Below are 26,350 nucleotides of genomic sequence, written 5' to 3' on the forward strand. Positions count from 1 at the left end.
TTAGACGAAGCAATGCTTCTTAATACCCATTTCTGGAAACCTCAGGTTGTGTGCTGTTGTGTTCAGGTCCTGCTTGCAGGTTTCGCAACAGGCATCTGGTTGGCCACTGTGATAACAGGATGTTGGACTAGACGGGACCCCAGTGGCCTGGTCCAAGAGGCTCTTCTAATGTTTTTGAACTGACTGTGTCTGATTCACTATTTGGCCATCAGGTCACAAGGAAGCTATTCCACAGAACAGGGGCAGCCACACAGAAGGCCCTGCTCCTCTCAGTAATTGCAGAGCAGGCTTCTGAGATCTCTGGAATTCGCAGGAGAAACTCTCCCGCAGACATCAGGAATGGGCTGAGCGTTTAATTCCAAATAAACAGATGGCAGTGAACAGTTCATGACTAGCATTATCAAAGAGTGTGGGCATGGCTGATAGGATCAGCTCATGTCATTTCCCTGATGTGTGTCCTGAGAACGGATCGATGAGGTTTACCAGACACCTGGGAATCCCTTGTTATCTCAGGATAACAGTCCCGGGATAACAACCTCTGAAGTTTTGATGCTCCGTGCAAGTCAATCAATACTATGAGCAAAGCTTTGGGGAGGCTCACACAACCCTCCCTCCCTGTTCTTTCCCACCTCCTCTTTTTCCTCCTAGGCAACTGAGGGGTGATTGACTACACTGAGAGTAAGGAGCTCCAGGATCTGTTACCTGGATGACATGCATTTAATCTCTTTGCGGTTCGCTCAGCGTGGGTCAGCAGCCTTAATGGGATCCAGCTGCGGCACTTCTAATAATTTCCCTCAGCTGGAGTGCTTCAATGACTATGTTTAAAAACAGAGGGCTGTTTGCCTCCCGCTTCCTTCCTAAAAAAAACACACCAAAAAACAAATATACTGTAGGGGAACCTAATCGAAGGGTAGAGTCTATATATCACATATATAGCTCTAAATATCAGTCTCTGCTGTTGCTGCTGACTTTCCCAGCTTGTTTGGGCTGGGAGTAGGGAGGGGGCAGGAGAATTTCAATTCCGTTCACCTTTAAAGGCAACGATACCTAATCCACACTTTCTGAAACAATGCAAGGACCGAAACGCAGCCCACCTTTGAGATCTGTGCATGTCCCCAGATTTTGCAGCATGGCTCACTGAGCAAGTAATGCAGAGAAAGATCCATAGACTATGGTGGAGTAAGCATAAAAGCACACATCTAAGTGAAAATAGCATACAAGTGCATTATTATTCAGAGAAAAGGTAAGTAAGATACAACATGATAGAAGTTTATAAAAGGAACAGAAAAGACTCTCTATGTATGCGACAACAGCCGCGTGGGTGTTACTAGCCCAAAGATGGAAAGAAGACAAAGTCCCTACCAGAGAGGAATGGCAAACCAAACTGATGGACTATACCCCAAAACTGACCGGAAAGCTCAGGAACCAAGATGACAAAAACCATAAGAAAGAATGGGAAATTTTTATAATTTATTTAGGAGACCACTGTAAGCAGATGAAAAGATTAGCAGGATTTCAATAACACTTGTAATGGAACAATTTACTGTGAACAATATGGGCAGATACAAAATATGGACTATGAAACAATATGCAGTTGAAAATGATGACAATAAGACCCATGGAGGGGATGGGGGAATGTCTAGAGATTCAGAGAAATCTCTAAATGTGGATATTTATTTGGTATTATTATAATTTTACACTTGTAAAATCAAATAAAAATTATTCTAAAAAGAATTGTAGAAGTTTATAAAATTTGCAGGGCATGGAGGAAGTGGTTAGAGAAAGGTTTTTCTCCATCTCTAGAAAAGCTAGAATTCATAGATAGCCAAGGAAGCAGAATTTTGGAAGTTTCAGGACAGAAACTTCTGTCTGTGTTGTTGTTTGTTGTGTTACATATTTTGTGTTTTCTGTTTATTTTTTTATGTCGTAAACTGCCCTGTATTCTCTGGATGAAGGGCAGTATATACAGTAGTACTTCGGGTTAAGAACTTAATTCATTCCGGAGGTCCGTTCTTAACCTGAAACTGTTCTTAACCTGAAGCACCACTTTAGCAATGGGGCCTCCTGCTGCCGCTGCACCGCCGCTGCACAATTTCTGTTCTCATCCTGAAGCAAAATTCTTAACCCGAGGTAATATTTCTGGGTTAGCGGAGTCTGTAACCTGAAGTGAATGTAACCTGAAGCGTATGTAACCCGAGGTACCACTGTACATTAAATAAATGCATGAATATACTTCTTCATTCAGCACATAGTTGAACTATGCAACTCAGTACTGCAGGAGGCAGTTATAGCCACCAAGCTAAAAAAGGTAAAGGGACCATTAGGTCCAGTCGTGACTGACTCTGGGGTTGCAGTGCTTATCTCACTTTACTGGCCAAGGGAACTGGTGTACAGCTTCCGGGTCATGTGGCCAGCATGACTAAGCCGCTTCTGGCGAACCAGAGCAGTGCACGGAAACGCCGTTTACCTTCCCACTGGAGCGGTACCTATTTATCTACTTGCACTGCTAGGTTGGCAGGAGCAGGGACTGAGCAATGGGAGCTCACCCCGTCGCGGGGATTCAAACCGCCGACCTTCTGATCGGCAAGTCCTAGGCTCTGTGGTTAAACCCACAGCGCCACCTGCGTCCCTTAGCCACCAAGCTAGAAGGCTTTAAAAGAGGATTAGACAAACTCACAGAGGAGAGGGCTATCAATGGCTACTAGCCATGATGGTTATGCTCTGCCTCCATGGACAGAAGCCGTAATGCTTCTGAATACCTCACCCTGCCAACTGCAGGAAGGCAGCAGGCACGTATGCATGGTAGGTAAAGGTAAAGGACCCCTGGATGGTTAAGTCCACTCAAAGGCAACTATGGGGTGCAGCACTCACCTCGCTTTCAGGCCAAGGGGACTGGTGTTTGTCCACAAACAACTTTCCAGGTCATGTGGCTAGAATGACTAAACAGCTTCTGGTGCACAGAACACCATGATGTGTGCCAGAACGCACGGAAATGCCGTTTACCTTCCCGCCGCAGTGGTACCTATTTATCTACTTGCACTGCTAGGTTGGCAGGAGCTGGGGCAGAGCAACAGGAACTCACCCCATTGTGGGGATTTGAACCACCGACCTTTCAATTGGCAAGGCCAAGAGGCTCAGTGGTTTAGACCACATCGCCACTACTTACAGGTTTCCCACAGACATTTGGTTGGCCGCTGTGAGAACAGGATGCTGAATTAGCTGGACCACTGTCCTGATACAGCAGGCTGTTTTTATGTAATAATAATAATAATAATAATAATTTATTGTTTATACCCCGCCCATCTGGCTGGGTTTCCCCAGCCACTCTGGGTGGCTTTCAACAGAGCATTAAAAACAAAATAAAACTTCAAACACTAAAAACTTCCCTAAACAAGGCTGCCTTCAGATGTCTTCTAAAAGTCGGAGAGTTGCTTATTTCCTTGACATCTGATGGCAGGGCGTTCCACAGGGCGGGGGCCACTACCGAGAAGGCCCTCTGCCTGGTTCCCTGTAACCTCACTTCTCGCAGTGAGGGAACCGCCAGAAGGCCCTCAGAGCTGGACCTCAGTATCCGGGCAGAACACTGGGAGTGGAGACACTACTTCAGGTATACTGGGCTGAGGCAGTTCTTATGGAAGCTGGAATGTAAGAGGTCAGGAACAGATTTGGAATACGGAGATGTAAGAATGGAGCTCACACTCAGGGCGAATGCTGCTTGGTTGCTGATGGAAATTACTGTTGTAAACTTTGGATTTTCACAGCTTTTTGGATCCCACCCCCCGCCTTCAATATTCCACAATTGTAGGACCAGCTGTGCTCACAAATAGCTATCTTTGCTTGGCGATCCCTGGACTCACACTTCTTGCTTCCATGTTGGTACCAAAGACCTCCTTCTGTCGTAAATCGGGTCCTACGCTTCCAGAGGAAATGGGCAATAAAGGGTTTATTTCTTCCCAATAAATGCTTGCTAGGTGATGCCATCAATTATTCACATCCTCGCACGGTGGAGATGTACACTTTAATAAAATGCAGAAAGGTTTTTAATTTTTCAGAGCAATAAAGACAATTGATTTTCTGACTCTCATGATGAATAGATGGATTTTAATGTCTCCCTGTTGAAGTGTTTTGCATTGTTTTAAGTATATATCTCAATACACACAAACAAACAAACACACATGATTTGAAATATAGAGATTGGCGTCTTAAAGGTGCTCACTTGGAATCAAGCCCCCAGTAGCCCTTACTGTGCGGAATGGGAATAAACTGTGCGGAATAGGGATAAATCCTCTGAATTTGAAATTCTTTCTTTATTCCCTTCCACAGAGGCCTCAGCATTAGCCCTTCCGTTACACGAATTGTGCCGCCTTAGTCATCTTTATTTGCTCCGTGTTTTCATAAACATTTACAAAATATTAATAATGTACAAAATCTATTTCATTTCAATGGTAACGGCGAGGCGCCAGTGTCATAAATATGCAGCATAAGTAACAAGGAGGTCTGCAAGCCTGGAGATGGCATGTTATCTCACTTGCATTTAGAGTATCTATCTACACATGGATAGATTTTATGTCCCAGTAAACTAGGAGAGACAGAATGGACTACCGTGGAAGGAGGTGGACTCTCTTTCATTGGAGCTTTTTAGGCAGAGGATGGATGGCTATCTATCAGGGAATCTTTAGCGGTGTTTCCTTCATGGCAGGAGGTCTGACTACATGACCCTTGGTGTCCTATAACCATAACTATGGTCTAAATCCTATGATTCTATGAGATATGCTTACCACAAATTAAGAACTATGATGAATGGGGCTTACTTCCAGGAAGGGGAGCTGGTGGTGCTATGGCAGGCATAGGCAAACTCGGCCCTCCAGATGTTTTGCGACTACAACTCCCATCGTCCCTAGCTAACAGGACCAGTGGTCAGGGATGATGGGAATTGTAGTCTCAAAATATCTGGAGGGCCAAGTTTGCCTATGCCTGTTCTATGGTCTAAACCACTGGGCCTCTTGGGCTTGGTGATCGGAAGGTCGGTGGTTCAAATCCCCGCAACAGGGTGAGCTCTCATTGCTTTGTCCCAGCTCTCAGAGGTGGAGGAAGGGGTGTGTGGTCTGCCCTGGGTGTCATGACTGCGGTGGGTTTGGCCTTACTAAACATCTTCCAAGACATTAATGCCCACTTACACCACAAAGAACTCATAACCCGCCTACTTTCAGCAGCCAGAAGCATCATAGCCAGACACTGGAGAGACCTGTCAGGAGTAAGCATGGACCAATGGTACCAAATAGTATGGGAAACAGCCCTACTAGAAAAATTAACCAATAAACTGAAACTGACATGGGGACAAATAGAAGAAGACGCCTTCACCCCGGTATGGCTGCCCTTTATCACATACACAACCCAACAAGACAATGACAGCAATCCACCAACGGCATACAAATCAATATGGGTAACCTGATCGAAAACACCCACCCACCCCACTCACACATGAAAACAAAGATCACCACAGCCAATCACAAACAAACAAGGCCAACCCCAACCTCTCTCACCACCAAAGGAACACAAGTGAACAGCAGAGAACCTGCACAAGCAACGCTGACACCAAACCCTACATATAGTAAGTAAAATAAAAACATCGCCACCCCCATCTTCCCCCCCTCCACCTCTTTCCCCCTTTTCTTCCCAATGTCTCAACAAATGAAACTGATTTGTAAAAATGTTACATATACAAGAGAGAGACATTGCACACACTTTTGTAAATCAAGAAAATCTTTAATAAATAAATAAATAAAAATTAAAAATGATTGGGGGGGGGGTGACAAAATGGCAGACGAGTGGGTGGCATACCTTGCTCCCAGTGGCAGAAGCTCTTCTGACCCGGCGGCAGAGAGCAGCCCTCCTCAGTCGTGGCAAGGTGCACCAGGCTGCAGCAGGTCTGTTGCTGGGTCATGTCTGACCCAGCTGCAGAGAGCAGGAGCAGAATGAGCAGCAGCTTCCCTGCCCCTCTCCTACCCTGAACTGTGGCGCATGAGAGGGCAGCCTCTGTGCCCTGCGCCCCTCGGGAGCATGCCCGCCCTGGGCAGTGCGGGCATATGCTCTGCCGCTGCCAGCTCCTGTCAACCTAGCAGTTCCAAAGCACACCAGTGCAAGTAGATAAATAGGTACCACTGCGGCGGGAAGGTAAACGGCGTTTCTGTGCGCTTTGGTTTCCTTCACGGCGTCCCATTGCGCCAGAAGCGGTTTAGTCCTGCTGGCCACGTGACCCGGAAAGCTGTCTGTGGACAAACGCCGGCTCCCTCGGCCTGAAAGCAAGATGAGCGCTGCAACACCACAGTCGCCTTTGACTGGGCTTAACCGTCCAGGGGTCCTTTTCCTTTTGCTTCCAGGAAAGTGTGTACAGAGCTACAGTCTTACAGAAGCAGGAGCCTGTTTTAGATGAGAACCTAGGAATTCCAATTAACATTTGTAAAAAAAAGCCTGAAGCATTTTTGTTAGGGATTGTAGGAAAAGACCTGCCAAGGAAATTGAAGAACATATTCATGTATGCGACAACGGCGGCAAGAGTCTTAATAGCACAAGGATGGAAGAACGAAGAAATCCCGACAAAAGAACTGTGGCAAGGGAAGCTGATGGACTATGTGGAACTGGCGAAACTGATGCATAAATTATGCGAGAAGGACAACTGTGATTTTAAAGAAGGATGGGAACCTTTTACAAAGTATTTAAAGAAACAACAAAATGAACTGATCTCTTTTGGCAGGTTTTGAATAAACAAACACAAATTTATTATTGGTAACACATAGACAAATTAATTAAGGATCATTACATATTTATAATATTCAGAGAATAACATGTGCTCAAAAATCAGAGGGAGGAGCTGAGGGAAGTCTGGGAGGGGGTGGGAGGGGGGTTCTTCTTAGGGAGGGGGGAGGGAAATTTATGGGGTGGGGAATGAGGACGATATGTTTTTGACAAATTGCTGTGCTGAAATGTTTAATAATTTTTTTAAAAAAAATAAAAATAGATGAGAACCTACGAAGAGCCTGGGTGGTCAATGTTATGCCTATCGGTGTGGTTGCTCAAGAGCGATCAGGAAAGATCTCTTCAAAAGCTTTATTATTGGTGCAAAAACCTTTACAATGCAGAACGCCTCTATTCCATGTCTTGCTCACTCACTAGCAGAATCTGAGAGTGGGCGGTCCTTAAACTTTCCCCAGCAGAGTAGTTTCTTGACCCCCAGCCTACGCCTCCCCTCTTTGCGCAAAAGCCTACTGCGCAAGGAAGGCTTGGGTAAAGGGGGACCTCCCTCCTCCCCGCTTTGCTCAGGCAAGGTGTCCTGGCACCCCCTTGCATCCTCCGAGCCCTGCAGCTCTTCTCCACTAGAGGCGTGGCTTCCTTCCTCCGCTGAGGAAGTGCTGCTTCCCACGATCTTTGGAGGCTCTCTGTAATCCATCTGCCTTTCCCCCTCTCGCCTCTGAGCCAATGGCAGTTCCCTGACAGTCAATCAGGCCAGTGGCCCATCTAGTCCAGCATCCTGTTCTCACATTGACCAACCAGATGTCTACAGAACATGAGCACCATGACAATCTTCCTCGTTCTCATTCCCAACAACTGGTATTCAGAGCCATGCTGCTTTCAGTAGTGGACGTAGAACATACAGTAGCCATCATGACCAGTAGCCATTGAAAAATTTCTCCACGAGTTTGTCTCATCCCCTTTTAAAGTTGTCAAAAATTGGTGGTGATCGCGATGTCGCCTGGGACCAAATTTAGCTATGCATTGTGTGAAGGAGTTCTTCCTTTTTGGCTGTCCTGAGTCTTCCGGTATTCAGCTTCTTTTGGGTAAGTTTAGGGATATGCTTTGCCGGGGGGGGGGGGGGCGCAGGTTAACGATCAATCCTTCTTCACAAGGAACTCTGGGAATTGTAGCTCCGTCAGAGGAATAGAAATCTTTTAATGACTCTCAGAACCAGTGCTTTTTTAAAGGAAGAAAATCTGCCGGTACTCTAACCATCCAATTTAGCTATCCAGGCTGATCACCAGGATCAGTAAGTTCCACACTTCTTACATTTGGAAAAAAAGGTGTCAGTACTGTGTAACCTTCAGTACCCCAGAAAAAAGCACTGCTCAGCAACCTTAACCAACTACAACTCACAGAATTCTGTAGGGGAAACCGTAACAGGTTGAAGTGGTATAACTTTGAGGCTGGATTACTGTAACGTAATCTATGTGAGGCTGCCCTTGAGCCTGGTTTGGAAGCTCCAGGTGGCGCAGATTTAGGGGGCTAGACTGCTGGTAGGAGCTTCTGGTCAAGACTATACAAGGGAAAGTAAGGTTGGTCTCTAACAAAAACGATACCTCGTGTGAATTGATTTGGGAAGCTTTGATGGTGATGGAGATGAAACAGGAAGGGGCTACAATATGTGGTGGCAATGTAAAATTATTAAGAAAGCCTGGGAAGTGATACATAAAGATTTGAAGAAAATGTTGAAAATGACTTTTGTTTAAAAAGAAATTGAAGCTATGATTCTGGAAGATACAGGACTTAATGGATTTACCATGTAAAAGATGTTGTTCCTGCATCTGAATCTGACGCCAAGCCAAGACCAGCCCATCCCTATAGAAGAAAGAAGTCACCGCCAAAGAAGATGAAAGAGATTGGCAAAACAAACTAATGAACTATACTGGAAACACCAGGCAAAACACCCCGAAATTTAAAAATTAAGGTCATATATATACCGACTCCGCCTACTGGTGGTTAACCCTTCCCGGACTTCAAGTGGACGGGCTGAAGCCGGATAGTCGGTTAGGACCAATGCCTAAGCCAATACCACTCATCACCTGTAACCGATAAAGTTGTGGCCATATTTAGCCCATTAACCTTGAATAATTGTGTCATGTGTCTTTATTTCCACTGGGTGGGGGGCGGGAACTCACCACGCAAATTGTTATACATGGAAAAATCAATAAAAAATATTTTTAAAAAAATATGTAGGGATGGAGAGGCTGTAGCCTTAATTGGAAGCACCACCATTCCTAGAGGGAGATGTTCACTATCCCACGCTGTAATTATTAAAGAATTCTAACTCTTAAGAATAATAATAATAAATAATAATTTATTATTTGTACCCTGCCCATCTGGCTGGGTTTCCCCAGCCACTCTGGGCGGCTTCCACAAAGACCAAAAATACACTAATATGTCATACATTAAAAACTTCCCTGAACAGGGCTGTCTTAAGATGTCTTCTGAATGTCAGGTAGTTGTTTGACATCTGATGGGAGGGCGTTCCACAGGGCGGGTGCCACTAACGAGAAGGCCCTCTGCCTGGTTCCCTGTAGCTTTGCTTCTCGCAATGAGGGAACCGCCAGAAGGCCCTCCGCACTGGACCTCAGCGTCCGGGCAGAACGATGGGGGTGGAGACACTCCTTCAGGTATACTGGGCCGAGGTCGTTTAGGGCTTTAAAGCTCAACACCAACACTTTGAATTGTGCTCGGAAACGTACTGGGAGCCAAGGTAGGTCTTTCAAGGCCGGTGTTATGTGGTCTCGGCGACCGCCCCCAGTCACCAGTCTAGTTGCCGCATTCTGGATTAGTTGTAGTTTCCGGGTCACCTTCAAAGGTAGCCTCACGTAGAGCGCATTGCAGTAGTCCAAGTGGGGGATAACCTGAGCATGTACCACTCTGGTGAGACAGTCCGCGGGTCTCAGCCTGCGTACCAGGTGGAGCTGGTAGACAGCTGCCCTGGATGTTGGGATACTGCCAGGGAGACAGAGGCCATCATGACCCCACGCCGTCTCCGGACGATCCATCAATCTCTCGTAGAAATGCAGTATCAGTCAATTAGCGACACGAGCCTCAGAAATAGCTTGCCACATTCCAGAGCTTGTGCACGCTCTATCAGCAGAGTTTGCACAACGAAAGATGCACTCAGGAGAGCATATTTACAACTTTATTCAGCGTTGGTCAGAACAAAGAAAAAAACATGACTGCCTGCTTCGATGTTCAGGCGCAGAGAGAATGAAAGCTATAGACAAAACAGAAACATCCTGTGAACAGGAAATACGCAGGCTGTGACACAACAACCTGCTCCCTTCTTAAGGTGGAACGGAAATATCCTAACACTGGATACAGAATTGACCTGCGCCTCCATGGACAGCTGTGAGTCCAAAATGACTCCTAGGCTGCGCACCTGGTCCTTCAAGGACACAGTTACCCCATTCAGGACCAGGGAGTCCTCCACACCCGCCCGGCCCCTGTCCCCCAAAAACAGTACTTCTGTCTTGTCAGGATTCAACCTCAATCCATTAGGTGCCAGAGAAGTCTGACAGAGAACCAGGTACACCACCTTGAGCTCCTTGGAGGAAGAAGTGGCCTATACATGCAACAAATGAATGAATGGTGTGTGTGTGAGAGTAGCGCTTGATGAACAGCCCAACTGGACAGGTCCCTGCCAAGGCATTTCTAAAGGAAGGATTTGTGCCAGCCGCTCCACGTTACCTCCATCCAAAGTGTTGGGGAGTGATATAGAGAAGCAGATTTACTGACATTTAAAGGCTGCCTGAGCTGACGGTCTTGTAGCCGAGGAGCGAAGGGCTGTCAGAGTGGCAAGGCGAAGATATACAGGTTTGCTCTTTCGCCGAGCCTCCGGGGAATGGCCAGCTAATGAACTAGATGATTAAGAACTTCCACCTGTCTCGGGAACAGGGAGCAGCTAGGAAAATATATACCTGGATGGGAGCAGCTAGCTGGGAAGGAGAGAAGCTAAATATTAGTTGGCCCAAGGCTGGCAAGCTTTTTCTTTTCCCAGTGCAGAGATAGCAGTGCATTCCGAGCCAGTGAATAGACTCCACTCTCCAATTAGAAGGGTACCAAATTACTCTTGTGGGGGGGAAAGAGAACTATATCTTAGATTATAGCTCAGAGGTAGAACATCTTCTTCATATGCAGAAGGTCCCTGTGTGAATCAGAATCAGTATCTCCAGGTCAAGCTTGGGCAGACCCCACCTAAAATCCTGGAGAGCCACTGCCAGTCTGTGTAGGCAGTATGGAGCTAGATGGACCAATGGTCTGACTCAGGATAAGGTTGCTGAGGGTGTGTCTGAACCCGTGAAGAAGGTCCTGGGTTCAGTTTCCAACATCTCCCAGTGGGGTTGGGAGACAACCGTGCCTGAAACGCTGGAAAGCTGCTGCCAGTCAGTGTAGACAATACTGAGCTTGGAGGACCAATGGTCTGACTCTGTATAAGTCAGCTTCCGATGGGAACCTTACTCACTTCTCCCCTATCTTATTCAGCATCACTCGGAACATAGGAAGCTGTCTTACAAAGTCAGGCTGTTGGTCTGCCTAGCTCAAGATTGTCCACACTGGGGAGGGGGTGAGCTTTGGACCTTTTGATTGCAAATAATGTGTTCTCTCACTGAGCACCAGATCAGCTGTTTATGGACTACAAATCCTATCATCCCTGACCATTGGTTCTGCTAGCTAGGGATGATGGGAGCTGTAGTCCAAAAACAGCTAGAGACCCACGTTTGGGAAACACAGTGCTAAAAAGATCTGGTGCTCAACTGAGGTTGGGTGGAAGGAAGAATGAAGAAGGAAGAGAAGGAGAAATATCCTTGTTGGTCTACATTACCCATTCCCAAGACTCCATCTGTGCCCAGAGGAGTCTTAAATGGGCAGTTCTCTGTCATGGAGTCTTGTGCTCTGCTGCTTCTCCACCAACTGGTTCCTCAGCAGAGTCCTAGTTCACAGGGTGCAGGCTCCGATAGCCTCAGTTCAAGGAATAATGACTCAGAAGACTTTGATTGACAAGCTGCATTCTCCATATAGACCTCGGTCCTGGGTCTGGTTTCAGCACACAGACACACAGTTCAGCATCACGACACCCGGCCAATTTGGCCTGCAGGAGTCACTGGAGTTTTCTTGGCACCATGGCAGAGCCAAGTGTGTGCATCAATAGCATGTGAGCATCAAAGCATTATACATGCTCTCTCCCCCTCTCTCTGTGCATGAAATAGCAGTGGCCTAATTTTATATCACGGCTGGCTCTGCACCGTCTTGTAGACTAACCAAATCAATGTCCATTGAGGAACGTCGGACACTTGCTAATATTCTGAGTGGTCTGCAAAGCAGGAGCTAAATTACATTTGTTTTCCAATCTCAAGCTGTCTTGCAGCTTCCTAAAGGCATGATTTCTTTGAAATTGGGCTTCTAAAGTACTTCACAGGCTGGTGGGGGAAGCTAATTTGGGAGTGGAAAGATGAGCCGGTTAATTGATTGGAAATGTCATTGCCTTGTGAAGGTGTTCCCCCCCCCACCGCCCGCCGCATAGAAATTAAGATGAATGCTGTGTATACTTGATGTCGAATGAGGCCATTTAATCTAATACCTAGACATTAGGGCATTGTTTGAGAAAGGAGTCAGAGTCTGTGCATGTGCGCATGTGATATGACACTGAGCCCGAGCTGAATGAAATAACCAAGTTTGAGATGTCAAAATCATTATCCAGGAAGTGTCCTTTCAAGTGCAGCTATTTAAACTGCAGCCAGATAATATCAAGGCTGGGGAGGGGGGGGAGGAATCAAAGGAGGAGCAAAGGATGTCAATGTTAAGGTCCCTTCATTGGGACAAATGTAAGCTTACACCATGGCTAAGCAACACTGGGTGACCCACCATAATTGCATCCTCTCATTATCCTCAGTAAACAATGTCAGGGGAAGGGAGGGGAGGAAGGAATTTATATAATGAGGTATAAGTGCAATGTGGGGAAATACACAGAGAGAGACAGAGAGAGAGACAGAGAGAGAGAGAAAGAGAGAGAGAGAGAGAGAGAGAGAGAGAGAGAGAGAGAGAGACGCTGCTACTATTAATTACCTGCCCTTATTCCTAATAAGGGACGTGGGTGGCGCTGTGGGTTAAACCACAGAGCCTAGGGCTTGCTGATCAGAAGGTCTGCCGTTCGAATCCCTGCGACGGGGTGAGCTCCTGTTGCTCGGTTCCTGCTTCTGCCAACCTAGCAGTTTGAAAGCATGTCAAAGTGCAAGTAGATAAATAGGTACCACTCTGGCGGGAAGGTAAACAGCATTTCCGTGCGCTGCTCTGGTTCTCCAGAAGCGGCTTAGTCATGCTGGCCACATGACCTGGAAGCTGTACGCCAGCTCCCTCGGCCAATAAAGCGAGATGAGCGCCGCAACCCCAGAGTCGGTCACGACTGGACCTAATGGTCAGGAGTCCCTTTACCTTTACCTTATACAGTGGTACCTCTGGTTAAGAACTTAATTCGTTCTGGAGGTCCGTTCTTAACCTGAAACTGTTCTTAACCTGAGGTACCACTTTAGCTAATGGGGCTTCCCGCTGCTGCCGCACCACCAGAGCATAATTTCTGTTCTCATCCTGAGGCAAAGTTCTTAACTAAATAGGTACTATTTCTGGGTTAGCAGATTCTGTAACCTGAAGCGTCTGTAACCTGAAGTGTCTGTAACCCGAGATACCACTGTACCTGCAATTCAGACTGGTTTCCCATCCCCAATGTGATCTTTTCAATCCCCTTCACAACCATCCATGGCAAAGTAGGATGAGACTGAGATGCCAGCAACCCTTGTGAAGGTCACTGCTCTAACAATGAGCTGAAGACAGCAGCTTTGGCGAAGAGGCAACGCCCCCCCTCTAACTCAAGTGATGAGCTACGGCTGAGTCTTGCATCATCTCACTTTCTCCCTTTATGTCCAATGGATCACAGTGCAGTGATGACTGATGGCTACTGAGGAACAAGCAGCATTTGGAATAGTTTATGGATTTATATGAAAACAGTTCCCTCCCTCCTGCACTCTCTCACACACAGAAACATATATATTCTCTAAAATGATGGTTGCTAATTGGGCACCCACAGGCAAACATGTGCCCACAGAGGTGTTCCCTGGTGCCTGCAGGCTTGAAATAAGCATTCTGTTGTGGCCAGAAGACTAGGCAGTGGTGTAAGCAAGGCATGGAGAAAGTGGCTGGAGAAACTCTTTCTTTCCTCACATGACTCTTGTGAGCACCCAGTAAAGCTGAACGTTGGAAGGTTTAGCAGCAGGGCCTTTTTGAAACCAGAACTCAGTTCCAGCACTGCTCAGGTGGGCATCGTTGTCATAATAAGAGAACTCATGGTCAAGGATGGAAGAATGAGGAAACCCCGACTTAAGAACTATGGCAAGAGAAACTGATGGACTACGCAGAATTGGCAAAACTGGCACATAAACTACGGGACAAGGATAACTGTGATTTTAAAGATGAATGGGAACCTTTGACAAAGTACTTAAAGAAACAACAAAGTGAATTGGACTCCTTGGCAGGCTTTGAATAAACACTCACAAACTTTTTATTGACAAAAACTAGTCAGACAAACGAAGGATCTATACAGTTTTGTAACATGCAGAGAATAACATTTGTAGATAAACCAGAGAGAGGAGCTGAGGCAAGTTGGGGGGGAGGGGAGGGTGGGTTACTTTATGGGGAGGGGGGAGGGGGAAATAGGGGGGGATTAAGGATGATATGTTTTATGATAAAATGTTTTGTTGAAATTCCTAATAAAAAATATTAAAATAAAATAAGAGAACTCATGGTGAGTTCTGGCACCTCTTTTTCTAGAAAAATAGCACTGGTTAAACTGGTTAGACAAATTCATTGAGTTTAAGGCTTTGTTGTTGTTGTTTAGTCGTGTCCGACTCTTCATGACCCCATGGGCCAAAGCACGCCAGGCACTTCTGTCTTCCACTGCCTCCCGCAGTTTGGTCAAACTCACGTTGGTAGCTTCAAGAACACTGTCCAACCATCTCATCCTCTGCCGTCCCCTTCTCCTTGTGCCATCCATCTTTCCCAACATCAGGGTCTTTTCCAGGGTGTCTTCTCTTCTCATGAGGTGGCCAAAGTATTGGAGTCTCAGCTTCAGGATCTGTCCTTCCAGTGAGCACTCAGGGCTGATTTCCTTCAGAATGGATAGCTTTGATCTTCTTGCAGTCCATGGGATTCTCAAGAGTCTCCTCCAGGACCATAATTCAAAAGCATCAATTCTTTGGCGATCAGCCTTCTTTATGGTCCAGCTCTCACTTCCATACATCACTACTGGGAAAACCATAGCTTTAACTATACGGACCTTTGTTGGCAAGGTGATGTCTCTGCTTTTTTAGGTGCTGTCTAGGTTTGCCATTGCTTTTCTCCCAAGAAGCAGGCGTCTTTTAATTTCGTGACTGCTGTCACCATCTGCAGTGATCATGGAGCCTAAGAAAGTAAAATCTCTCACTGCCTCCATTTCTTCCCCTTCTATTTGCCAGGAGGTGATAGGACCAGTGGCCATGATGGCTATTAGCCACAAGAGCTACATTCTGTCTTCAGTGTCAAAAGGAATATGCCTCTGAGTGCCAGTTTCTGGGAATTGCAGGAGAGGATAATGCGGCTGTTGTGCTTGTGGGCTTCCAATTTGGGGCATATGGTCGGCCACTGTGAGAACAGGATGCTGACCTAGATGCGCCCCCCTTTGGCCTGATCCAGCAGGGCCCCCCTAATGTTCTTAGGGGTTCCATCCAATGCCACAGACCTGGATAAATTTCTCTCTGTAATTCCTCAAAACCTCCTGCGTTTGGCTTGACGTTTGTGTTATAAGAAAAAACTGCTCCTTTTCCCTTCTGGGGTATCCAAGAGTCCGTATAGAGTCCTTAAGTGGGTTCCCTATCAGTAGGAGAAAATAACAGAGGCCAACCAGAGAATATTGAGAAGCAAAGCAGCTAGTAAGCCTGATCTTTATTAAACTGTTGCAGCAAGGTCCTCACTCACCACACGCAGCAGGGAGGAGAGAACCCTAAACAATAGTGTGCAAGCCCTAATATAGACTTTTGAAACTGCCCACCCTGTAGCTCAAGACCACCACCCGAAAACATCATACATACATCACAGAAGGAGGCAGTCCACAGCAGAAATACATCACAGGAGGCGGTCTACAGCAGAAATCCTGTTTGCCAAGATACTCTGGTTGCTTTACTTTTAGTTCCTGAATCCAGGTCACAGGCTCACCCTATTCGTACACAGATATGCCCTTAAGACAAGATTTGTAAACAAAAAGACAAAGGGAAGGCTTTCCCCATTTCCTCCCTCCTTGTAGAGAAATATATTGAGGTCAACTGGGGAGAGTCAAAATGGTTTCAGGATTGCTCTCCTGTACTATTTCAGACATGTGGTTTATATACTTGTGTGTGTGTTTGCCTTGTACATTTATGAACATTTATTTTATACCTGGGACCTTAGAATTCTTATAACATTTGCATTTGCCAGCTTTTTGGTGGCACCGCTGAAATAGACCCTTGAACCTCTGTGTGTGGGGTGCTGAATAGAGAAGAGCTGGTTAATCAGTACCCTTTGAGCCCTCAAACGCTCCTTAATTGGTTTCATGAGGCCTGGGATTCAAGATTGGCTTGGTGGCTTGATCAGAGGAAACAGAGACTGGGCTAGTGGGTCTGGGTCCAGGTGGTGGATATTAGCACTCAAGTTTATTTGCTTGGAAAAGATAATTGCATTGCATCGATACCAGCTGGGGAAGAGCAGACCCAGTTAACATAACAAACATTTGAAACCTGGAACGCCTCCCATAACAGCTTTTTGCGGTCGCTTGCAGCACCGAGTGAAGTTGGCAGGGAGTCTTTTGCACCAAGCCATCTCAGGTTGCGTTGGTTGCTTTCTTTCTCTTCCCTCCCTCCGCCTCCCCGTACTTTGTGGGATGACTTCATGTCTGGCCCTGAAGCCCAGGATGGTGCCTGGCTAATTGCTCAATGGCAGGAAAGGTAGTGGTCAGCTGCCCAGCCGGTAACATGATAAATTGCTGGATGGGGGAGAGTGAAAAGCAAGAGAAAGGAGCAAATTTGCTGCTTCAGAATGGGACAGAGAAGTCTTGATTTGCCCAATGAATGGGTTAATAATAATGATAATAATAATAATAATAATAATAATAATAATAATAATAATAATAATTTATTATTTATCCCCCGCCACTCTGGGCGGCTTCCAACGAAACACTAAAATACAATAACCTATTAAGCATTAAAAGCTTCCCTAAACAGGGCTGCCTTCAGATGTCTTCTAAAAGTTTGGTAGTTATTTTTCTCTTTGACATCTGGTGGGAGTGTGTTCCACAGGGCTGGCGCCACTACCGAGAAGGCCCTCTGCCTGGTTCCCTGTAACTTGGCTTCTTGCAGTGAAGGAACTGCCAGAAGGCCCTCGGTGCTGGACCTCAGTGTATGTAGGACTTTAAAGGTCAGCACCAACACTTTGGATTGTGCTCGGAAACGTACTGGGAGCCAGTCTAGGTCTTTCAAGACCGGTGTTATATGGTCTCGGCGGCCACTCCCAGTCACCAGTCTAGCTGCCGTATTCTGGATTAATTGTAGTTTCCAGGTCACCTTCATAGGTAGCCCCACATAGAGCGCATTGCAGTAGTCCAAGGGAGAGATAACCAGAGCACGCACCACTCTGGTGAGACAATCTGCAGGCAGGTAGGGTCTCACCCTGCGTACCAGATGGAGCTGATAAACAGCTGCCCTGGACACAGAATTGACCTGCGCCTCCATGGACAGCTGTGAGTCCAGAATGACTCCCAGGCTGCGCACCTGGTCCTTCAGGGGCACAGTTACCCCATTCAGGACCAGGGAGACTTCCACACCTGCCCTCCTCCTGTCCCCCCAAAACAGTACTTCTGTCTTGTCAGGATTCAACCTCAATCTGTTAGCCGCCATCCATCCTCCAACCAGTTAAGATTTATTAAGAACATAAAAGGAGCTTGTTGGATCAGGCCGATGGCCAACTGGATTCCTATGGGAAGCCTGAAAGTGGGACATGAGCACAACCACATTTTTTCCAACTGGTATTCAGAGACATTTACTGCCTTTGATAGTGGAGGGAGAACAGAGCCATAGACAGGGCTGTAAATCTTAACAGGAGTTCTTCTGTTAGGGGTTAAGGATATATTGCAACAGGTTGCTGCAGAATCCAGTTTATCTTAAATGCTTGCAGACAAACAGGGGGAAGCCCTCTCCCCTCGTGTCCCATTTGTGACATGTTTGCATCCAAGAGGCTATACAGGGCAACTGGACATTGGATACTTAGGAGTGAGGGGAAAATTTGCATTGACAGGTGAACCTGCTTAGTTCACACTTTCGGGGGGGGGGGATGCACAAGCCAAAACACAACTGTTCTTTGAAATGGGCACTTCTCCAAATTCCGCAGTGCAATTCTCCAGGCAGGTAATGTGTATAAAAAGGCATACACTGCGATAAAGTGTGAATGTGGTGGGGTGGTAGGAGCAAAAATGTGTTATGTTAAGGAACACTGCTCTGCAAAAATATGAGTGCTTGGGGAAAATTGCACTAGAACGAGGATGGATTTTTGTGAGGAATTTGAAAACAACAATAATCACAAATGGATGTGGAAATGTGGCAAACTGTGGGGGATGAGAAATGGAGAGGAAGTGGGGAGGGAGAGAAAGAGAGGGTGAAATTGATAGGTTCTGTTATTCCTAGGGATGCTTGATGGAGCTCTGAAACTGACAGATTCACCTCTCACTGGGGATGCTCAATGGACCTCTGAAATTGACAGATTCACCCCTCCCCAGGGATGCTAGAGGGAGCTCTGAAATTGACAGATTCACCCCTCCCCAGGGATGCTAGAGGGAGCTCTGAAATTGACAGATTCACCCCTCCCCAGGGATGCTAGATGGAGCTCTGAAATTGACAGATTCACCCCTCCCCAGGGATGCTAGAGGGAGCTCTGAAATTGACAGATTCACCCCTCCCTAGGGATGCCAGGTGGACCTATGAAATTGATGGATTCACCCCTCCCCAGGGATGCTAGAGGGAGCTCTGAAATTGATAGATTCACGAACCCTCTCTAGGGATGTTAGATGGAGCTCTGAAAATGACAGATTCACCCCTCCCTAGGGATGCTAGTCAGGGGTCAGCAAGCTTTTTCAGCAGGGGGCCAGTCCACTGTCCCTCAGACCTTGTGGGGGGCCAGACTACAGGTATATATATATTTTTTGGGGGGGATGAACAAATTCCACAAATAACTCAGAGATGCATTTTAAATAAAAGGACACATTCTACTCATGTAAAAACACGCTGATTCTCGGGCCATCCGCAGGCCGGATTTAGAAGGCAATTGGGCCGGATCTGGCCCCCCGGGCCATAGTTTGCCTACCCATGTGCTAGATGGACCTCTGGAAATCTACCCATCCCTAGGATGCTAGCCTGCCCTGTTAGCCTGCCCAGCCAAGCAAGCTCCTTGCTCCTCCTTCAAGGCGGTTGCTTCAGTGACTTCCTGGCCACCAGGGAACGGAGCAGCAGCCACTTTGTCATACATCAAAAACCGTGTTGCTGATTCCCTGAGAGCTGCCTGCAATTGTTTCCTAAACAGCCAAACAAATGGAGACCCGGAGCCTTTATTATCTATTCATCAGGCACCTCACCTCGCCCCACGCCAGCTGCCTCTCTGAGCCCACATGCTATTTTCCTTTATTGCAAAATACCAAGATGAAATGCTTTCCTCCTGATTGGCCTTAATTCATCCCCAGCCATCGAAGAAAAGCAGCCCGCGAGCAGGGGAATGGTATCCCTACTGCGCACAGTCATCTCGGGCATGTAACACGCTGCTCCATTAGCCTAAATGGGTTAGCAATGTTGTGCTAACAATGCGATCTCTGCTGGCTCTCGTGAATACTTATCAGGGCATCTCTGAGCCCCCGGCAGTTTCCCATGCCAGCCTCGAGTGGATGCAGGAACAGAAGAAGGTGAGGCTGGCGCGATGCAGTGCCAAGGATAAGCAGGGACCAGATGTTGGGATTCAGATCTCATCTTTCCACCCACTGACATCTCCAGCTTGGCCAGTCCCCGGGGCACATTCCCTCCTAGGGGTTTAAAATAACAGGCAGCAACTCGCCTCCCCTGTCCTGTCCCATTGACAGGCCTGCTGAATGAATTCCCTGGTCTGGGATTCAGTTTCTTGGAGGGAAATTGCTGGAGATAGAACAGGGACTTCATGCAGAAGCTGGAGGTGAAATATTTATTTGTTGGTTTTAAATCTCTGTTTGCTTGTGCCTGTTTTTTTTGGTACTATGACATTGCAAAGCAAAAGGGAGCTAGACGTTACCCCGGAAGAATGGTCATGGGATGACGTCGGATGCTGTGGTCCATCTAGCTCAGTGCTACACTGACTGGCAGCAGCTCTCCAGGGTTTCAGGCAGGGAATCTTTCTCACCTTTACCTGGAGATGCTGGAAATTGAACTTGGAAACTTCTGCATGCAAAGCAGAGGCTCTAACACTGAGGTCTGGCTTTCCCCCCTATGAATTAATTAAGATTCTAGTCCTCATGCTAAAAAAAATCCAAAGCGCTCTGAAAACAAGGGAGAAAAATGGCCATTAGCCATGATGGCTTTCCTCAGTCTCCATGTTTTGAAGCAGTAGTGCTTCTGAATCATAGTTGCTGGAAACCACAGCAGGGTAGAGCACTATTGGTCCTGCTTGTAGGTTTCCTACAGTCATCTGGTTGGCCACTGTGAGAACAGGATGTTGGGCTAAATAGGCCCCCATCCGTCTGTTCCAGCAGACACTTCTTATGTTCTTATGACTAGGCTTGCCATTTGTCAGGACAATTCCTGACATGTCCTGGGTTTGGGGTGTGAAAATGGCATCGGGGGAATCCCCCCCCCCAATTTACAGTCACATATCCAACATACTGTCAGGAGCTCATCCTACACTCGAGTAGGACCCTGGCAGAGACACATGCCTGACTGGCATGTTCTTTCCCTCTTGGTCAATTGTTCGGGAGCTTCAAAAACTTTCTTCTGCCCGAACATCACAGCAACCGATGCCAACAGACACCGGCACACTTAGGGATCCACAGAGTCTTTGCAGCTTGCGTGACAGACTTCAGCAACTCAGCATTTTGGCTAATCTACTTTATTTATATATAAACACACATGGAGCACTGCAACATGGCTCCCTTTCTCTCTAGCATCAGACAGCAGAGAGAAAGAACAAAGGACAATAGTCCCACTTCATGGAACACAGTAACACAAACATCCTGTCTCCGTCACTTCCCACTTTGTGGAGTCAAAACATATACTGTCATGTGATAGACAACAATCCCATGACTGCAATCATGGAGCAGGAATTCTAACACATACAACGTAAAAACAAGATTCCAAGGAATCTCTTGGACTTCCGTCCTCCCCTTTGTGGGTCCTATTGTTAATCATTTCCTCCCACATCTTTTATGATGATCCAAATCTTTTACCTCTCCGTTGTGTCCAAAATTCACCATTAAACTACAAATGATATTCCAATCCTAGTAATAATTTTAACTGTTTACAATGGTCTTTAAGATAAGTTATAAATTTCCCCCATTCTTTATTAAAATTTTGGTCTTCCTGATTTCTGATTCTTCCGGTCGCTTTAGCCATTTCGGCATAATCCATCAACTTGATCTGCCTTTCTTCTCTGGTAGGGACTTTATCTTCTTTCCATCTCTGGGCCAATAACATCCGTGCAGCCGTGGTCACATACATAAATAGTCTTTTCTGCTCCCTTGGGATTTTGGCACCTAGAATTCCTAAAAGGAAGGCTTCAGGGATATATATATATATATATATATATATATATATATATATAGTCATTTTAAACATTTTTTGCAACTCATTATATATCATTTCCCAAAATTCTTTTACTACCTTACATTTCCACCACATATGATAAAAGGTGGGGGGAATTTTGCCGAATCAGCCAAATGTCAGGGAAAACCCAAGTGTATGGCAACACAATGGAAAAAGCAGCAAAAACAATCCCCCAAAGCACAAAAAGCTCAATAATTTTTGAGAGCCAGTGTGGTGTAGTGGTTAAGAGCGGTAGTCTCGTAATCTGGGGAACCGGGTTTGAGCCTCTGCTCCTCCACCTGCAGCTGCTGGGTGACTTTGGGCCAGTCACACTTCTTTGAAGTCTCTCAGCCCCATTCACCTCACAGAGTGTTTGTTGTGGGGGAGGAAGGGAAAGGAGATTGTTAGCCGCTTTGAGACTCCTTAAAAGGGAGTGAAAGGCAGGATATCAAATCCAAACTCTTCTTCTTCTTCTTTTGAGGTTTCCTTTAAAAAGCTCAACAATTTGGGGGTCTTCCTTAAAAAAAACCTCTCAACAACTTTGCAGGTGTCAAGAATTTTACTTTTTGAAATATGGCAACCCTGCTTATGATGACAGTATGCAGTGCCTTGAGCATCTGAGCTTTTGAAAGTCCAAATTTGGGAGACTTTTAAGGATCATTTCTCTCAAAGGAATGCAGGAAACTTCCTCTTGTCGAGCCAGTCCATTGGTGCATCTACAGTAGCTCCATATGGTCTACCTAGTTAAATGAATTCATGGAGGATCAAGCTACCAGTCGTGGTGGCTGTGCTCTGCTTTTAATCTGTGAGCAGCAATGCTTCTGAATGCCATTTGCTGGAAACTACTAGAGGGGAGAAGGAGCTCTTGGGCTGAGGTCCTTCTGGGCATCTGGGTGGCCACTGTGAGAACAGGATTCTGGACCAGATGAGTCTAGCTGGATCCAGTAGGACTGTTCTTAGGTTCTTGTAAAGCCTCTTTTACATCGGAAGGAAACTTCAGAGAAACGGGCAGGCCGATTTCTGGCACAGCACTAACACAGTGTCCGTTCCGTCATTTGCCTAATGCAAACCTCGGTCATTTACATAAAGAAATGAGGGGATTTGATTGGGTTAGAGTGGGAAATGAATAATCCTATCAGCGCAGCAGCCCTTGGGTTATTTATTTTGGTATTAAACCCAATTTGTTTTATGCTATGCTCACATTTCCATTATGCCTGCGATTTTTATGCCTTTTCAGGGCCCAGCTGTAGTTGCCATCTGCACAGCCATAACGGATTGTGCATGTTCTCTGTGCAACATCCTCCACACCGACTACAGAGATGTGGATGCTGTACATTCTCCGCTGATTAGCGTCGGCCTGAGTGGTGGGAAATCTCATGCTCATCTCCTCCATGCATGAGTGGTGAAGAACAAAGGTCAGCTTCCTTACTGCAGCCAGCTCATGATGGCTGCCAGAGGCTTGTTTATGTATGCATAATTCCCACCTGATGCCCCCAGGACCAAGTGATGATTTGCTCATGTACCTGAGCCATTATTTACACAAAAGTGGTGAAGGTGTGTCTCCAACTCCATCATTCGGCCCAGACACTGAGGTCCAGCTCTGAGGGCCTTCTGGTGGTTCCCTCATTGAGAGAAGCGAAGTTGCAGGGAACCAGGCAGAGGGTCTTCATGGTAGTGGTGCCTGCCCTGTGGAACTTCCTCTCATCAGATGTAAAACCGATAAACAACTATTTGACTGTTAGAAGACATCTGAAGGCAGCCCTGTTCAGGGGAATGTTGGTGGGGAATGTCTCTAGACTGGAGGTGCCTCATCAACAGCAGAGCTAAGGAACCTTTGGCCTTCCAGATCTCACTGAACTACAGCTCCCATCAGCCCCAGCAAACATGGCCCAATGGCTAGGGATGATGGGAGTTGTAGTCCAGCAACATCTGGAGGGTCAAAAGTTCCCCAAACCTGTCAAAGGTGCTTCCAGCCACTGAAGCTACCTGGGCTTCCAGTGACAGTAACCCCCAAACTGTGAGCCTGCTCCTTCAACAAGTAGCGCTACCCCATCCAGGGCAGGCAATCGACCAATTTCTTGGACGTGGGAACAACTCACCCACAGTGCCCCTGCCTTGCCATCATTCAGGATAACAGACCCACCTAGCAGAACTGGCTCTTCAGGTCAGCCTGTGTTGTGTCATCAGATGCCCAGCTTTGAGGTTCAGGGACGGTATTGCTCCTTGAGCAGCCGTTCCAAAAAAATAAAGGCTGGTTGAGATTCTTCTTTTCACTCCAGTCTCCTCTGCCTTGAGCAGCCGAGAAAGACTGGCAATAGTTCAGCAAAAGGCCAAGCAGACAAGCTTGCAATTCGGGGACAGAGGCATCGATGCATCTCAGAAATAAAACCAGTTAAAAAAAAACAAGAGCAAGCGGATGCGGCCCCGTCTCCCTGCAGCCCCGGGCTAAGCCGACAACCCCTCCATCTCGAACGGATTTATTTAACATTACACAAAGATCATCCTTCTTCATTATTGATCCCTGCTCTTGCCTGGAAGACGCAGGAACTTGGTTAGTCAGTCGGCACCTGACATGAGGTCGTGCGCTGGCACCAGGTGGGCTTGACAGCTTGATGCCTCCTTGACGCAGCTATAAAGGTGGACGCTGTCTGGTCATGACTCTGCCATCTGCAGGCGCCAGCTCTAAATTGGCTTAATCAGGGTCATGCAGCTCTCTGGCAGAGCATCTGCTTTGCAGGCAGAAGGTCCCTGGTTCGATCCGCAGCATCACCCGGTCAGGATGGGAAAGACCTGCCTGGAATCCCAGAGAGCTGTTGCCAGTCAATGTAGACAATGCCAAGCTAGATAGACCGAAGGACTGACTCGGAGTAAGGCAGCTTCCTATGTTCACAAGGGTTTGCTGCTGGTAGCTGCTGTACTGCTGAAAAGCTCCAGCAAATGTAGGGACAGAGGTTGTGCTAGACTGAGTTGAGGCCAGTGGTCCACCTAGCTCAGTATTTGTCAGGGACCGTGCTGAGGAGGGCTGCACTGAGGAGGAATAGTGGGAGCCTCCCCCTGCTCCTGCTCCGAATCCTGAATCTTCCCAGGAGCAGGAGGACAGTATAGATTTGGAACAGTGGTTTGCAGAGGGGCATAGCTCAGAAGGCAGAAGCTGGGAAATACTGGATGGGGAACAGCTAGGAGAAGAAACACTGGGGGGGGGGGAGGGTTAACAGATTCACTGTCTCTGGAAAGTAATCCTCCGCTCTCCCCAAGGTCAAGAAGAGCTCAGAAAGTGGCAGAACAGAAAGCACACCAAGCACAGAGGGTACAAGCTCAGATTACAAGACGTAGAAGTGATGTAGATTAATAGGGACATAAGGGGGGTAATCCTTAATTGGGAGCACTGCCATTCTAGGAGTCTTCTTTGTCCTCTCGCTGTGATTATTAAAGTTTCTAACTGGACTCCTTTTCCTTTGTTCTGCTTATCTACTGCCACGGGGGGAGGAAACGGATTCCCTGAAGCCTGGCAGTATCATTCATAGTCACTGGCACCAGCTCACCAGGTTCCACAGTGAGGGACATTATGGGATTGAACCAGGGTTTTTTTGCATGCAAATAAGATGATCTACCACTGAGCTAAAGCTCTTCAGTTACTTCAAGGCTTGGAATGGAATGTGGGATTTTTTAGTCTCAGGTGATCCAATACACACACACAAAAAGTAAGATGAGCCCATCTAGTCCAGCATTCAACACAGAATTGGAGAGTTGGACAGGACTTCAAGGGTTATCTTGTTCAACCCCCTGCAATGCAGGAATCTCAGCTAAAGAATCCCTGACATAGGGCCAGCCAACCTCTGCTTGAAAACCTCAAATGAAGGCGAGTCCAGCACCTTTCAAGGTAACCCATTCCACTGTCAAATGACAGCTCTTTCCCTCAGAAAGTTCTTCCTAATGCTTAGTCATAAGCTCATTTCTTCTCATTCAAATCCATTTGTTTGGGTCTGACTGGAACAGCAGAAAACAAGCTTGCTCCATAGTCTATGTAACAATATTTGAAAATGGTTATAATGGCACTCTTGGTGTTCACATTCCAGTACCGACACAGCTAGGAGTAGTAGCTTTGGATGCAGTAAGTTTTGAGACCCACAAGCCACAGTGGGAATGTGTCCCCTCCTGCCATGATTCCTGGTTGTTTAATGGCAGAATATGACTTTGCTCCACCAAACAGCAACTATCAGTTTCACACTAGGTCACGTGTTGCAAAATTCAGAGAAGGATGAAAACCAAAAGAAAACTGTCTGGATCTGTGTATTCATTCAGAGAGTGAGAATCAGGTCAGTTTGCTTTAAAAATGCAGGCCAGATGGCTTCCTTCTGCATCCCTAACCCAGATGTGTGAATGCGATATGACATCTGGCAGGAATTTCCCCCTAAGTACAGACACAGTAGAGTCAGTTCACACATTCAGCTGGTGATAGACATCAAGTCTACTGTTAGTTCTCAAATGGTGAGAAAAATCAAGTGTTGAGCATGAAGGTGTGAATCAGGAACAGATGTCTTCCTGGAGCACCACAAGAACTTTGTATTCAGAATAGCTTTTGGTGGCCAGGGAGAGGGTGAAGAAGGGCAAAATTGGGTACTTCATTAGTCTGTTTGGGAACCTTGTGATCTGGGCACCAGAGTTGAAGAAGGATATTGACAACCTGG

The sequence above is a fragment of the Podarcis pityusensis genome, assembly GCF_964106645.2.
Source record: "Podarcis pityusensis genome assembly, chromosome: 16".
Lineage (NCBI taxonomy): Eukaryota > Metazoa > Chordata > Lepidosauria > Squamata > Lacertidae > Podarcis > Podarcis pityusensis.